At 43.0% G+C, this 12,742-nt stretch overlaps 1 protein-coding gene across 1 annotated transcript in view; it reads right to left on the bottom strand.

Annotated features, from left to right (window-relative positions):
- Positions 1–12,360, bottom strand: part of LYST (lysosomal trafficking regulator) — a 107,286-nt gene extending 94,926 nt beyond the window's left edge. The window contains 2 exon segments of the mRNA XM_048485770.1: positions 1,547–1,612; positions 12,227–12,360. The gene's annotated coding sequence lies outside the window, so the exon portion shown is untranslated.
- Positions 12,361–12,742: the final 382 nt, after the last annotated feature.

Genomic DNA, 12,742 nt, shown 5'->3' with positions numbered 1-12,742 from the left:
ATAAATTTTAACCTGTAATAAACTCCATGTGAAATGGTATAGTTTAGCCTGATCTCATCAGATCTCAGAAGTTAAGCAGGGTCAGTACTTGGATGGGAGACCACCCTGGAAGACTTTGCAGAGGAAGGCCATGGCAAGCCACCTCTGCTTAGTCACTTGGCTTGAAAACCTTATGGGGTTGCCATAAATCAGCTGAGACTTGACAGCACTTTACACACGTATAATAAACCTCAGGTTTTATTTTATTTATTTTTGCATTTATACCCCGCCCTTCCCCTAGGGCAGGGGTAGGGAACCTGCGGCTCTCCAGATGTTCAGGAACTACAATTCCCATCAGCCTCTGTCAGCATGGCCAATTGGCCATGCTGGCAGGGGCTGATGGGAATTGTAGTTCCTGAACATCTGGAGAGCCGCAGGTTCCCTACCCCTGCCCTAGGGGGCTCAGGGCGACAAAAACATCAGAATCATACAATAAAATAAATAATTAAAACAGTTATAACAATATATTAAAAAACCTGAGTCCAGATGGTGACTTACACATTTTAATAGATCCCCACCCACCCCAGAGGCCAGGAAAAGATGTTAATCTGGCCAGCCATCTGGGAAAGCCCAGTGGAATAGCTCCGTTTTACAGGCCCTGTGGAAACTATTCAAGTCCCACAGGGCCCTGATCTCATATGGGAGCATATTCCACCAGGTGGGGGCATATAGATGCTAAAAAGCAATGGGGAGAGAATCGCCCACATTCAATAGGGAATCGCCTGGAATTCTCCTCCCCCAGCATCACCCGCTGACCCCAATCTCAGAGAAACGAGGTTATCCAACTGAAAACTGGATGACTGGGGTCAGTGCTGGGGGAAGAGAGTTCCAGGCGATTCCCCATTGAATGTGGGCGATTCTCTCCCCAATTCTTTTTAGCATCTGTAAGCACCCCCTGGCCAAGCTTTGGGTTGCAGAGTCATCAATATGCAGATGACACCCAGCTTGTCCTTACGGAGGTGGGCAGACCGGATTTGGCCCCTGATGCTCTCCAGTGGTCCCCCATACCCTGACATCGGCGAGGTGGTAGACCAAAAGGTCATGATCTACCGTGTCAAATGCTGTGGTGAGGTCTAACAACACCAGCAGCACCGAATGCAGTTTCTGGCTTCTCTTCTGTCCCAGAATCTTCTTTGGGGTTCTCTATACAGTAAAGTTGCCTCATCACAAACTCCCAAAACAAACTACAGAAAAAAGGGGTAATAAAACTTTCCTGGCACTAGGCTAGAGCGTCTTAGTTGCAATCTGTTCCAGGTGACATCTTAGTTAGCTGTTAGTTATTAATGCTAGTGACTTCAGTTATAAGATATAGTTGTCAGTCATGTTATAACCCTTAATATCTCCAGTTCTACATTCCATATTTTTAAAATTGAATTTAATAATTTACCACAGATATACATGAAGGAATACAGCAAGATGTAAAGTCTGATTTTTTTCAGTTCCAATGTATCAACGGGTCATCATGTTAATATCTTTATTTCCAATCTACACACTGTTTAATACTCACCAGAAATTACACTTCCTTTCTCACTGATGATACTATATGGCTAAGACCTTCCCATCAATGACTGCCCTATAGAAAAAAAAACAAAGAAATTGAAAAATAAAAAAAATATATTGAATATATCCAGTGAACGTATGGGATTAAATCCTGTTTTCAGGATAACCTGTAGCTTATGCTTGTCCTGCAAAGCAAGATATCCAACTGTTTAGTTCCAGCATGAAACTGCATTTTATATGGTAAGTACTAATCACCACTTCCCAGTTCACCTTTAACAGCAGAGCTGCAATCTTGCCACATGCAATGGGAAGGGGTACATATGAACCCAAGGACTGCCCAGGTGCTTTCATGCAATAACAGCTCATGGTTTATCTTTGCCTACTTTATGTCCTACCTTACTTGCTGAGCCTCAAAATGGATTACAAAATTTAGAAATGCAATTATACAGCATAAGACATTCAAAGACCATGGCAACTGGGATAGAATGAACAGACAGCACCTTATCTGAACCAAAGTACCAAAAATCGAGATTATTTCTATTTCATTGCATGTGCTTTAAAATTAGAATGTTTCTGGCTCTTTTAAAATCACCTGAGAATATCAAGAAGCTAAACATGTATTTAACTCTCTCCTGTTGCAGACAGCCAGTAAGACTTGAAAATACTTTGACAGGCACCCATAATTCGATCTTTAGATGGAAGTGCATGTTAGAAACAGACTGACAACCACAGAAAGGGGCGGGGGAGATGGCATGCAACATCACTTCTGGCAAATACCACAAGATAAATTAGGTTTGTCAGGATGCCACTCTAAGATTAGGGCTAAACTCTGGCCAAACCTGTTACTGAATTCTAGTTCACCATTTTGAAATCTCTCTCTGAAGCTTCTCTGTAAGAAAACTGCAACTCTTAGATTAGTAATAGAATGCCCTGACATATTAAAATGTTCTCGCACTGGTATCTGAGTGTTATGATTTTTAACGCCAGATTTATATTCATTTATTCTTTTGCATCAGGACTAGTCTATTTGTCTAATGTAGACACCCCTCCCACCTTCTAATAGCTGATAGATCCTTATTCTTTCTGAAGGCTAACAAAGCAAGGTTTGACTCAAGAAAGCTTATAGCTCAGAAAATGTTGCCAGTCTCTAAGGTGCTAATGGACTCAAAATGTGTTCTGTTATTACAGACTAACATAGCTACCCACGTGGAACTGTCCTAAATAGTTTTGATGAAATAGCATATGTGGGATGTTCAACTTTGAGTACTTATAAACATGGAAGGAAATCCTGAATTTCCCCAGGTGTTAGGGGACTCCCCCACAATGATACATTTTAGTTTATCAAGAAATTTCTAACTGGATACATATAAGAGTCTGAGCACATTTCCAAACCACTTAATTCTAACCTGCCTTATCACTTTCTTTAAAAGTGGGCTATTCTCATTCGGAGCTTCTGGGAAAGTACTTGTGTAACAGTTTAGTCATGCATCAAACTCACTACTCTGCTTTAGTAATGATTCAAACTCACTACTCTACTTTCACTTACAGGATCTTTCATACAGGTTCCAACCTGGTTGAGAAAGCAAAGTAAGTTTATGGTGGGTTGGAGACTAAACTTATGGTACAACAAAAACCACCTTAGCACATGGAACACATAGCACAACCCTACTCAACGAACACTGTATCAGACCAATTTGTGGTTGGTACATTTCTTTCACAGGTTCCTTGGTCATCTGTAGTAACAGAACAATGACTGGAGATCTGTGACTCGATTTTTCTCTTTACATTTCTATTAAGGGGGGGGGGTTGGCTCTCGCCTGCACAACCCCTCTCTCTTATTTATTGTATTTAGATATTTACACCTCACTTGTCTCCTCAGTGGGGACCCAAAGAAGCTTTTTCAGTCTACTCTAGGTAAAGCTCAAGGGCATAATTAGTGGTTTTAGGACTCTAGACAAAACAAGAATGGAACTCCAGAATCGCTCAGACAGTGGAGGGAGGGGAGGAAATAACTCCAATCACCACACAGCATCATGGAAGATCAGCTACAGGGCAGACTGGGTCCCCCACTGCCCTACAGCTGATCACTCCTCCACACACAAGATGCCTCAACTTTAGCTGGTACAGGGGATCAACTGATCAGAGGTCCCTCTGAAATTAAGGCAGCTTATGGGAGTGATCAGACATATGGAAACTGTTCCACCCTACAGCTGATCTCCTCATACTGCCTTAGAGTCAGTCCTAGTTAACTATTGTATTTTATGTTCCTCTAAAGTGTATTTCTGTCTTTTGATTGTGACCGCCTTTGGCCACATGCAATAAACTTATGTCTTATATGAACTCTACTGCTCTGTTTTGGAATTCCCTTATCTTTGGGTTGTCCTTCCTGTACTACACCTGTATGGACTTAATTCCTAAATTCTGCCCAGGCCCTCTGATGGGAATCTTCTGCAGTTTTCTCTGACAATACATGCTCATTTCTGCTGAAACACTTACATCCAGAAACTCTACATGCTTGGACTCCTTATTTCCCAGAACCAACACCAGCAACAGAAATTCTTGGTCAAAATGAATCACACAAGTAAGAAAGATTCTACACAAAAATATATGCTCATTGAATTTTCTTAGTCACATTTATAAACACCTGGTAGGTTTTTTAAATCAGTACCCATATAATGTCAAATTTCTTCTCTTTTTTGCTGAGCTTGAAGCCATCTCCACAGACTAGAAACCAACAATGAAAAGCTTGGAATGCAATGACTGTAATCAGTATAATCAGTAGTCTGCCCAAACAGAAAGTTATATTTAGGAAATGTGCCTGAGTGCCAAATGACACAATAGACAAAATGGATTGCAAGTGATGATGAAAGTCAAGCTGGCAGTCTTTAACACCTCCTTAAATTTGACTGCATACAGGCCATATATAAATGGCTGAATATATGAAGAGCACCTTGTAATATAATCAGTCCATCACACTGACTCACTAACAGCAGCAGTTCTCAACCTGTGGGTTGGGATCCCTTTGGGGGTCGAACAACTTTTTCCCAGGGGTCACCTAAGACCATCGGAAAACACATATTTCCGATGGTCTTAGGAATCAAGACACCGGTTGGGGGTCACCAAAACATGAAGAACTGTACTAAAGGGTTGTGGCATTGGGAAGTTTGAGAACCACTGTCTTACAGCCTTCCAAGTTTTTTTATTTAAAAAACCTATGCTATCACTGCCAATAAAGAGCATGAACATCTGTTCTCACCCTCGCATGACAGTAGCTGGACGGAGCTCCTCAATGGATTGCAAGTACACCAGTCCACAAGTGGCTCGGTTTGTTTCAACAGAATGAACCCAATATGTATCTCCTTTTTATACATGTTTAATCTCTTAGCATTAAAAGGAATTGCAGTTCTCTGCCGATATGAACAATCTCAGACCAGTGGGAAACGTAACTAGCACTTATTGGTCAAAAACAGCCCAAGATGAAGGGATGATTGTTGTCAGGACCAAGGTCCTACAGACTTTCTACCCCAGTTTCCATTTTAAGCTTCGTTTCTCCTGATCCCTAAACCCTAAATCCTTTGGACCGCCCACATACTCTATATATACTGGGACTGAGGGCAAGAACCCTCAGTTCCAGCACCCTGTATCTAGGGCGACATATATCAATAAAGTTCGTTCCTTTTCCATAAAGTCGACTTTGTTTGAGTGTGTTCAGCCTTACATTTGTAACCATCCTTAGCACAGCTAACAGACAGGGGTTGGGAAACAGGAATAAAGGGATGGAGGTCAGCTCACAAAGTAAAGCCCCAGCCTGCTACCTAGTAAATATAATTAATGCATTCTTACTGTTTTTTGGCAAAAGACAAAATATTTTCTGCTTTAAAGGGGGGTAGTGTGCTGAATAGTTTAACCACAGTGGTCGCTACCCCTACCTCCTACTAACAGGCTGAACCCAAGTGCCTGTCTTAATGCAGTTCTCACATTTATTGCATGATGGAAACAAGGTAAAAAAAACTTTTATTCATCACCAAGGATAACAGAAACAAGGGAAGTCAGTAATGGGGTTTTAAACTATTTACAAGTAACATATAACTTTTGCTGGGTACATCAAGATATACCATTTCAGATGTTAATTTCTGGGTGCACAGAGCAGATAAGCTTTTGTTTTTGTAGTGGAAGTTGCCTCTCTCACTTTCACAATTCTCACAATGTAAATATGAACAGCACTGGGACTCCCTGGTGGGCACATATACAACCTGTGTTTCGCCAGCTGCATTGTGTCTGGGTGGAAGACCAAATCAAGTTTAAGGTTCTGGTGTTACCTTCAAAGTCCCAACCGGTCTGGGCACATGGTATCTGCAGGACCGAGTCTCCCAGTATGTTCCCTAATGGATGCTGTGATCAGTAAATAACAATCTACTGATGGTCCCTGGCCCGAAAGATGTCCATCTGGCCTCGACCGGGACCAGGGTCTTCTCAGCCCTAGCCCCTACTTGGTTGAACACTCTGACTAGCAAGACCTGGGCCCTACTGGACCTGCTGAAATTCCACAGAGACTGTAAGAAAGAGCTGTACCACCAGGTTTATGGTTGAGGAAGCTATGGTTGTACCATTTGACCAGCCTCCCCCTATTGCTCCCCTCTACTGTTGATACTGGCAGGGTTATTTAATGGAAGCAGATTTTATTTACCATTTGGGTTTTAATTGTTGTTATTATGGTTTTATGTTTTGATTGTATTTTAAATGTTGAAAGCCGCCCTGAGCCCGCAAGTGGGAAGGGTGGCATATAAATAAAATAAACAAAAATAAATATTAATTATTAGACATTGACTCAAAAACAGGGTCCTTCCTAAAACATTCATTCTGCTAGTCTGCTTTATTCTAAAAGAAATGTCCAAAGTCACCTAAGGAAAAGATTATCAGCCCAGTCACTGTAAGTACAAACCCTCTCCTCAAATATTCACCGATGTATTCTGCTTACACTCAAAATATATATGTAAAAATCTGTTGTCATTGAATTCCAGTTGGAGGCTTTAATAAGCTGTAGCCTTGTGATACATTTTTGTCCTTTATCAGAACAATCAGCTGTGAATCTTACACATTGGCAGACTGGAATCTTCAGAAGGCTTGGCTTAGATGAGTGATAGTTGGAATATATCATAGGCGGCCCTTTGAACTGAACTCAGTGATTGGATCAGTAATAGCTAACTAGTTTTCTTGGAAGTTAGATGGCTGATTGCTACTGATCACTGCCTGCAACCAACAGCTGCTGAGAAACTGTGTGGGCACATATTCCAAAGCACATACTGCATTGATACACAGCAATGATGACAACTGGCTAAGGCATCACTCAACATGAAAAGGAACAGAACATATTCCAGGGTACAATGTGAAAATATTTCTTGGCCAAAATGTAGGTTCTGTGAAGAAGAATGTTTCACAACCACTTTGAGCCATTATTCACTAGCCTTATTGGTTCAATCAGAAGTGTTATATCATGAAGGGCACAAAGGTGAGAGCACATTGGTAAATTAATTTTAAACATTTTATGCTACCTTTTTACCCAGCTGAAGTACAAAAAATGAAAAGCATTAAAACAAAATGTCAAAATACACAGTATAAAAATATTTTAAAACAATTAAATAGAGCACCTATGTCATCAAAACAACTACCTGCACAATCAAAACCTGTACCCTAAAAGCAAGGTCAGTTGGGAATGCCAGACAAAACAGATAATTCTTCACCAGCTGGCAGAAGATGATGACAGAGGGGGACAGATGGATCCTCCCTGGGGAGAGAATTCCATAGTTTTGATGACATGACCAAAAAAACCCTCTACACTGGGTTGACACATGTAGCCTCAGACAGCACCCAACTAAGAGCCCCTGAAGATGACTGCAGTGATAACTTTAAAGGCCAATAGCAGCACCTTGAACTGGGCCCAGAAGGTAACTGGGAACCAGTGTAGGTGAACAAGACTAGAAGTATATATTCCTTCAATCCATTATAGTTAGCATTCTGCCTGTAATATTCTGTACTAATGATAGCTTTCAAATGCTCTTCAAGCATAGTCCTATGCACAGCACATGGCCCTACTCAATTCCAGATGATATCAGGACATGTACCACAGCAGCAAGTTCTTTCCTGTCCAGGAACAGCCACAGCTGGCTCACCAGCCAAAGAACCTCTGGCCACTGCGGCTACCTCCTTATTTCATAGAAGTCTTGGGTACTGCAGCACTCCCAAGCTACAAGCTTTTTTTCTTTAGGTAGGAGTGCAACACCATCTAGGACAAAGGTCCTGTCAGTTCCTGGATCAATCCTTCTGCTCAGCAGTGGCAATGTAACAGCCTTCAATAGTAGAGGTGGGGTCATGGCCCAGGAATAGAGAACCAACTTTTCATGCTGAAGGTCCTCAGCATCCCCAAGTTTTAAAAAGATCAGGAAGTAGATGGTGCAAAATACATTAACCTATAGACCCCAAATAGCTACTGCCAGTCAAAGAGCACAGTACTAACTTGATATACTAATGGTTCTACTATGTGAAATGCGGCTTCATGTGTGTACTTTATAGTATGAACACATAACTGTAGAGAACAAGGGCTTGTGTCAGAGTTTCATGTTATTTTAACACTAGATCAAACTGAAGTTATGTTGAACAAGGAACAGCTATCTGGAGTGTCCCAGAAAGCAAATATATGAAATTCCAATCGCCATCATAGAGCTTACATATACAATCCTTTAAGTTAAAGAAAAACATCAGTTTTCATTTAAATAGGAATAAAGTACTAAAGTTTTGAGCATTCCATAATCATAAATAGAGGAAAATGCCATCTATTTTTTCCAAGCCCCTTAAATATTTTTAAAAAGGAACCCATAGAAGTACTATTATGTCCTCTGGGAAGTCCTTCAAGATAAAAAGGGCAACAAAACGAAATTCTGACTCAAGGAGAACAATAAAGCTTTTATGGAACATCCTGGTAGCAGCATTCTTTAAATTATCTTTCAGCCAACTGCTGAGCTAATTTGTGGCATTATGCCACATAAGGACAGTGAGGTTCTTAAGTACCTACATGCCTAACCATCTGAGCTCAAGCAGAACAGAATTATACTCTATAACTTACTGAACTGTCCAAAGAAACAAAGTCTTACCAACACAAGCAAATGTTCTTATATTATGCAAAATAAACATAAAAGAACCAAAGCAATCCTTACAATCTCTCTAATTCCACTACTCACACTTTTATTAGGCTAAATGTTGTGACATCACTGCTATAATTGGCCCAGAGAATAAACAGGGGAGAATAGGGAAGCAAAGACCAAATGGGGGCACATCTGTTTTTAAAGTTACCAATAAAACGTTCGATCTTGCACTCTCCCAACACACCCCATCTAAAGGGCTCTTCGCTCAGCAAGTCACAACTTACTGGTGGTTCCTGACTTAAACAAGGCTGGCTGTCCTCAACCAGGGCTACAGCTTTCAAGGCTCTGGCCCCGGCCCCAGGGGAAGCTCTTTCAAATGAGACACAGCCCTGCAAGACTTATTACATTGTCACAGGAATTGTAAGATGAAACTGTTCCCCCATGCCTGTGGCTGAGGATAGCACCAGCATCCAACTGGCTGGCCTCCCTTTCCCTCCCCCCTCTATTTTCTTCTTGTTTCTGATGTTCCGTGCATTGGTTTTATATTTTGCATTATTAGTTCATTCCCCCCTCTGGTTTAATTATTATTAGTAACTTAGGCAGCAGAATACTGTATTGCAATCGTCCATTTTAGTACTGTGGCGTTATTGTTGTAAGCTGCCCTGAGCCCACTCTGCAGGAAAGGATGACCTATAAGCCCCATAAATAAATAAATAACATTATTTGGGACATTTTTTTCTGTCTAGAAGGTATTATCACAGTTGCCTGGTTTTGTAGTTCTCAAAACTGTGAATTTGTGTCTGTCTTTTCCTCTCAGTAAAAACGTTATAAAATAAACATCCCTAGTTGAGAAGAAGACCCCTATCCCTTTGCAAATCTATATACACAGAATTACCTTTAAGTGCTAAGTTCCAACAGGTTAAATGGATAGAACAGTGATGGCGAACCTTTTCGAGACCGAGTGCCCAAACTGCAACCCAAACCCCACTTATTTATCGCAAAGTGCCAACACAGCAATTTAACCTGAATAATCCCCTCAAGCAGGGGCCAGCCTGCTGTAGCCTCCAGCAAGTCCCACGTGCGCCGCTTTGCGCTCCTCTAGCATCTCTGCCACCTCCCCGCCGCTAGGCAGCAGCCACCTGGAGCACAGGCACCAGGCCCGCCAGCCGAGTCCTCCCTGCCTGCTGAAGTGCACGCACATCAAGTCCAGTGGCCCAGGCCAGCCTAGATGTGTGTGTGTGGGGGGGAACGATTCCCCCCCCACATGATGAACTCTGTGTGCGCGTGCCCACAGAGAGGGCTCAGAGTGCCACCTCTGGCACCCATGCCATAGGTTCGCCATCACTGGGATAGAAGATTGTTGGGAGTGGAACAGATCTGCACAAGGAGCTAAGTGTGACAAAGGATGGGCTAGCAGTAAAAATGAAAGTGAAACCTTTTGAGCAGAATACTGAACAAGTCTTGGGGTCTTTGCATGTATACCCTTAAGTTTCTCATATTATTTTCTCCCTGGAGGAGAAAACCCTATAATGGTAGCAGGCCATAAAAGAGACCCAGTTGGGGAATATTTTAATGACGTTCCTCTGTCTACAGATAAGACAGGAATGTGTGCAAGTAATGTATAATGGAAATGTTTACACCAGACTTCAATGGAAAATGTTTACACCAGACTTCAGCTAAGTTACACATTATCAGTTCAAAATTATCTTAAGTTACTAAATACACTTTTCATACAATTGCAGATATCATCAAGCTGACAATATTCATCCTGCTAAACACACATTCAGGTTTGAGGTTTTTTGGAGAGAGAACCAGTGTGCCATAGGTTATATTTCCAGGCTTGGAAGTTGATGCCATTTTCAGTACAACTGGATACCCTTGAACAAATCATTCTGCGAACCTAGCCCACCTAATAAAGTCATGGCGCCAATAAAATGGATCTTGAGAGAATAAATGCACAAAATCTGACTGGCAAAACATACTATATAATCAATTGTCACATTTTTTGTAAGATTAAGATGCTATAGACATCATGGAGCATCTGTATTATGAAGGTACACAAGGAATTAAACCATACAGCTAAGAATCACACAGGCAGTGCTCCTCAGATATAAAGCAGGACTCCCTGGAAAGAGGCACATGGAGCTGCTAGATCCTCCTTGCCCTATCACTATCTTGGTTATTCTGAAGAAATGAGCAATATTGCAGGAGGCTAGGTTCTTCTCACACTAGAACAACAGTGCTAATGCACAATGGGGCATACAAACACTATCAAAGATTATGTGGTTCCTTCCAAGACCTCAAACTGAGTGTCTGAATTGGGAAGAAAGTCATTTACCATAATCAATCCCATCATTGTTGCCTTTCCTGTCCCTGAGGGTCAGAATTACACTTTTCCATTCAAACCATCTTTGTGCCTTTCTAAATATATCATTTCACTTAGAAGCTTGAAGAAAGCCTTGCTACTGTGCAAATGAGGCATGCAGGATAACAGAGCAGACACAAGCACTGCAACCAATAACACTGTGAGCAAGTTCTTCAGAAAGACTCAGGAAAGGACAGGAGGGGAAAGAGATATTTCAGATGTCGTGTTTTCAGCAAAACTTGTTTAGCTTCTAACGCAATGATGAAGTCCTCGCCTGCATTTGCCAACTGCAGTCTGCTGTTGTATGAATGCCCTTTGATGCAATCCATTATTTCTCCTCTGCAAACAACTGGAGTGCTGTTATGACTAATTACCATCACTACCTTTCCCTCCACCCTCCTGCAGGCTTCCTGATGCTGGCTGAGACAGACATTGGGGAGTGGATTACAGGCTAGAGTATCAGCCTTCCGTTGAGTAGAAAGGACTGTAATGAATCCAGCAACAAGCACCGGGGGGGGGGGGGGGGAAGAGAACCACCACCACCCTCCATAACATAGGCAAACAATCTGTCTCTCCAGCCTCTACCACTGGCCAAATAAAAGTTACCACCTGACACCCTAAAGCTCTCTGATTATAACATGCCCCCTCTCCTGGGACAGCTGCAGACCAATAAGAGCTGTTGTCTAAAACTGTCACATTTAAGAAAGAAAATAAGTATTTATGACACAAGACAGAAGTTGTTTAAGCGTAAAGACCTCGCTAAGAAAAGCAGCATTTGGTAACCCTTGCAGCTCCCTTCCCTGCATCACAGAATCACACAGCAGAGACAACGCTGAGCAAAGGAGGGCAAACTACTCAGGCGCATCACTTCCATAAAGGAGGAGGCAGCGGGGGCAAAGGCAGCCAAAGGAAGGACCCCGCTTCCCTCTACAAGGCTCGACAGAAGGGGGAAGAAAAACTTTGCAGGCTGTCCCTGCCCTGTCTGTGTTTAAACAAGGTTCCAGCATGACAGCAAAGGCTCCCCAGCCTTTACCAGCCACCCCCTTTCCCTCCTTTTTAGGCCTCGCGCAGCCACGGCTCCTCGGGCGCATCTGCTTGCTTGCCTCCTTGCAGTCCCCCGCCTGCTCCTGCGTCCCGCGCAAAGCCGCCGCCGCGCCCGGCCTCCCACCAACGCCGCTCCTACCCTTTTGACAGCGGCGGCGTCGCCCGAGAGCTGCCCGGGGCTGAGCGGAATCCTGCCGCCTCGAGCCCTCCTCCACTTCCAGTCGCCAAGGAAACGCCAGAGCCCGCCTCCTCCGGCAGCTGCCGCACCACCAACGCTGGGCCAAAAGCACCAACAGGGCCGCCCGAGCGCCCTCGCCGCACCACCCCCTCCCTCCACGTGAGCCCTGGGGACCAATAGGAATGGCGGGTCCGAACCTTGACCCGAGTCGAGGGAAACCCTTGTCTGATGCAGTCTTGCGTTTTTCTCTGCGGCTGCAAGCGTTACTCATGCTTTATGCGCTGTTTAGTTCTGCGCTCTCAGTTTCTTTTTTCCTCCTGCTCCTCCCTGGCTGTGTCGTGTCACCTTCAGTGCATAGTTGTATTCTTCCTGCCAAACCTCCATACTACCCACACTATTCTTTCCACCGCCCCCCTCTTCTACATATTCTTCCTTCAGAGAAAGCAGGTTTTCATGGTTCTATGGGGATTTCCTTGA

Source organism: Sphaerodactylus townsendi, linkage group LG01 (genome assembly GCF_021028975.2).
Source record: "Sphaerodactylus townsendi isolate TG3544 linkage group LG01, MPM_Stown_v2.3, whole genome shotgun sequence".
NCBI lineage: Eukaryota > Metazoa > Chordata > Lepidosauria > Squamata > Sphaerodactylidae > Sphaerodactylus > Sphaerodactylus townsendi.
Note: the sequence above shows the minus strand (reverse complement) of the source record. Positions and strands in the feature narration are given on the sequence as shown.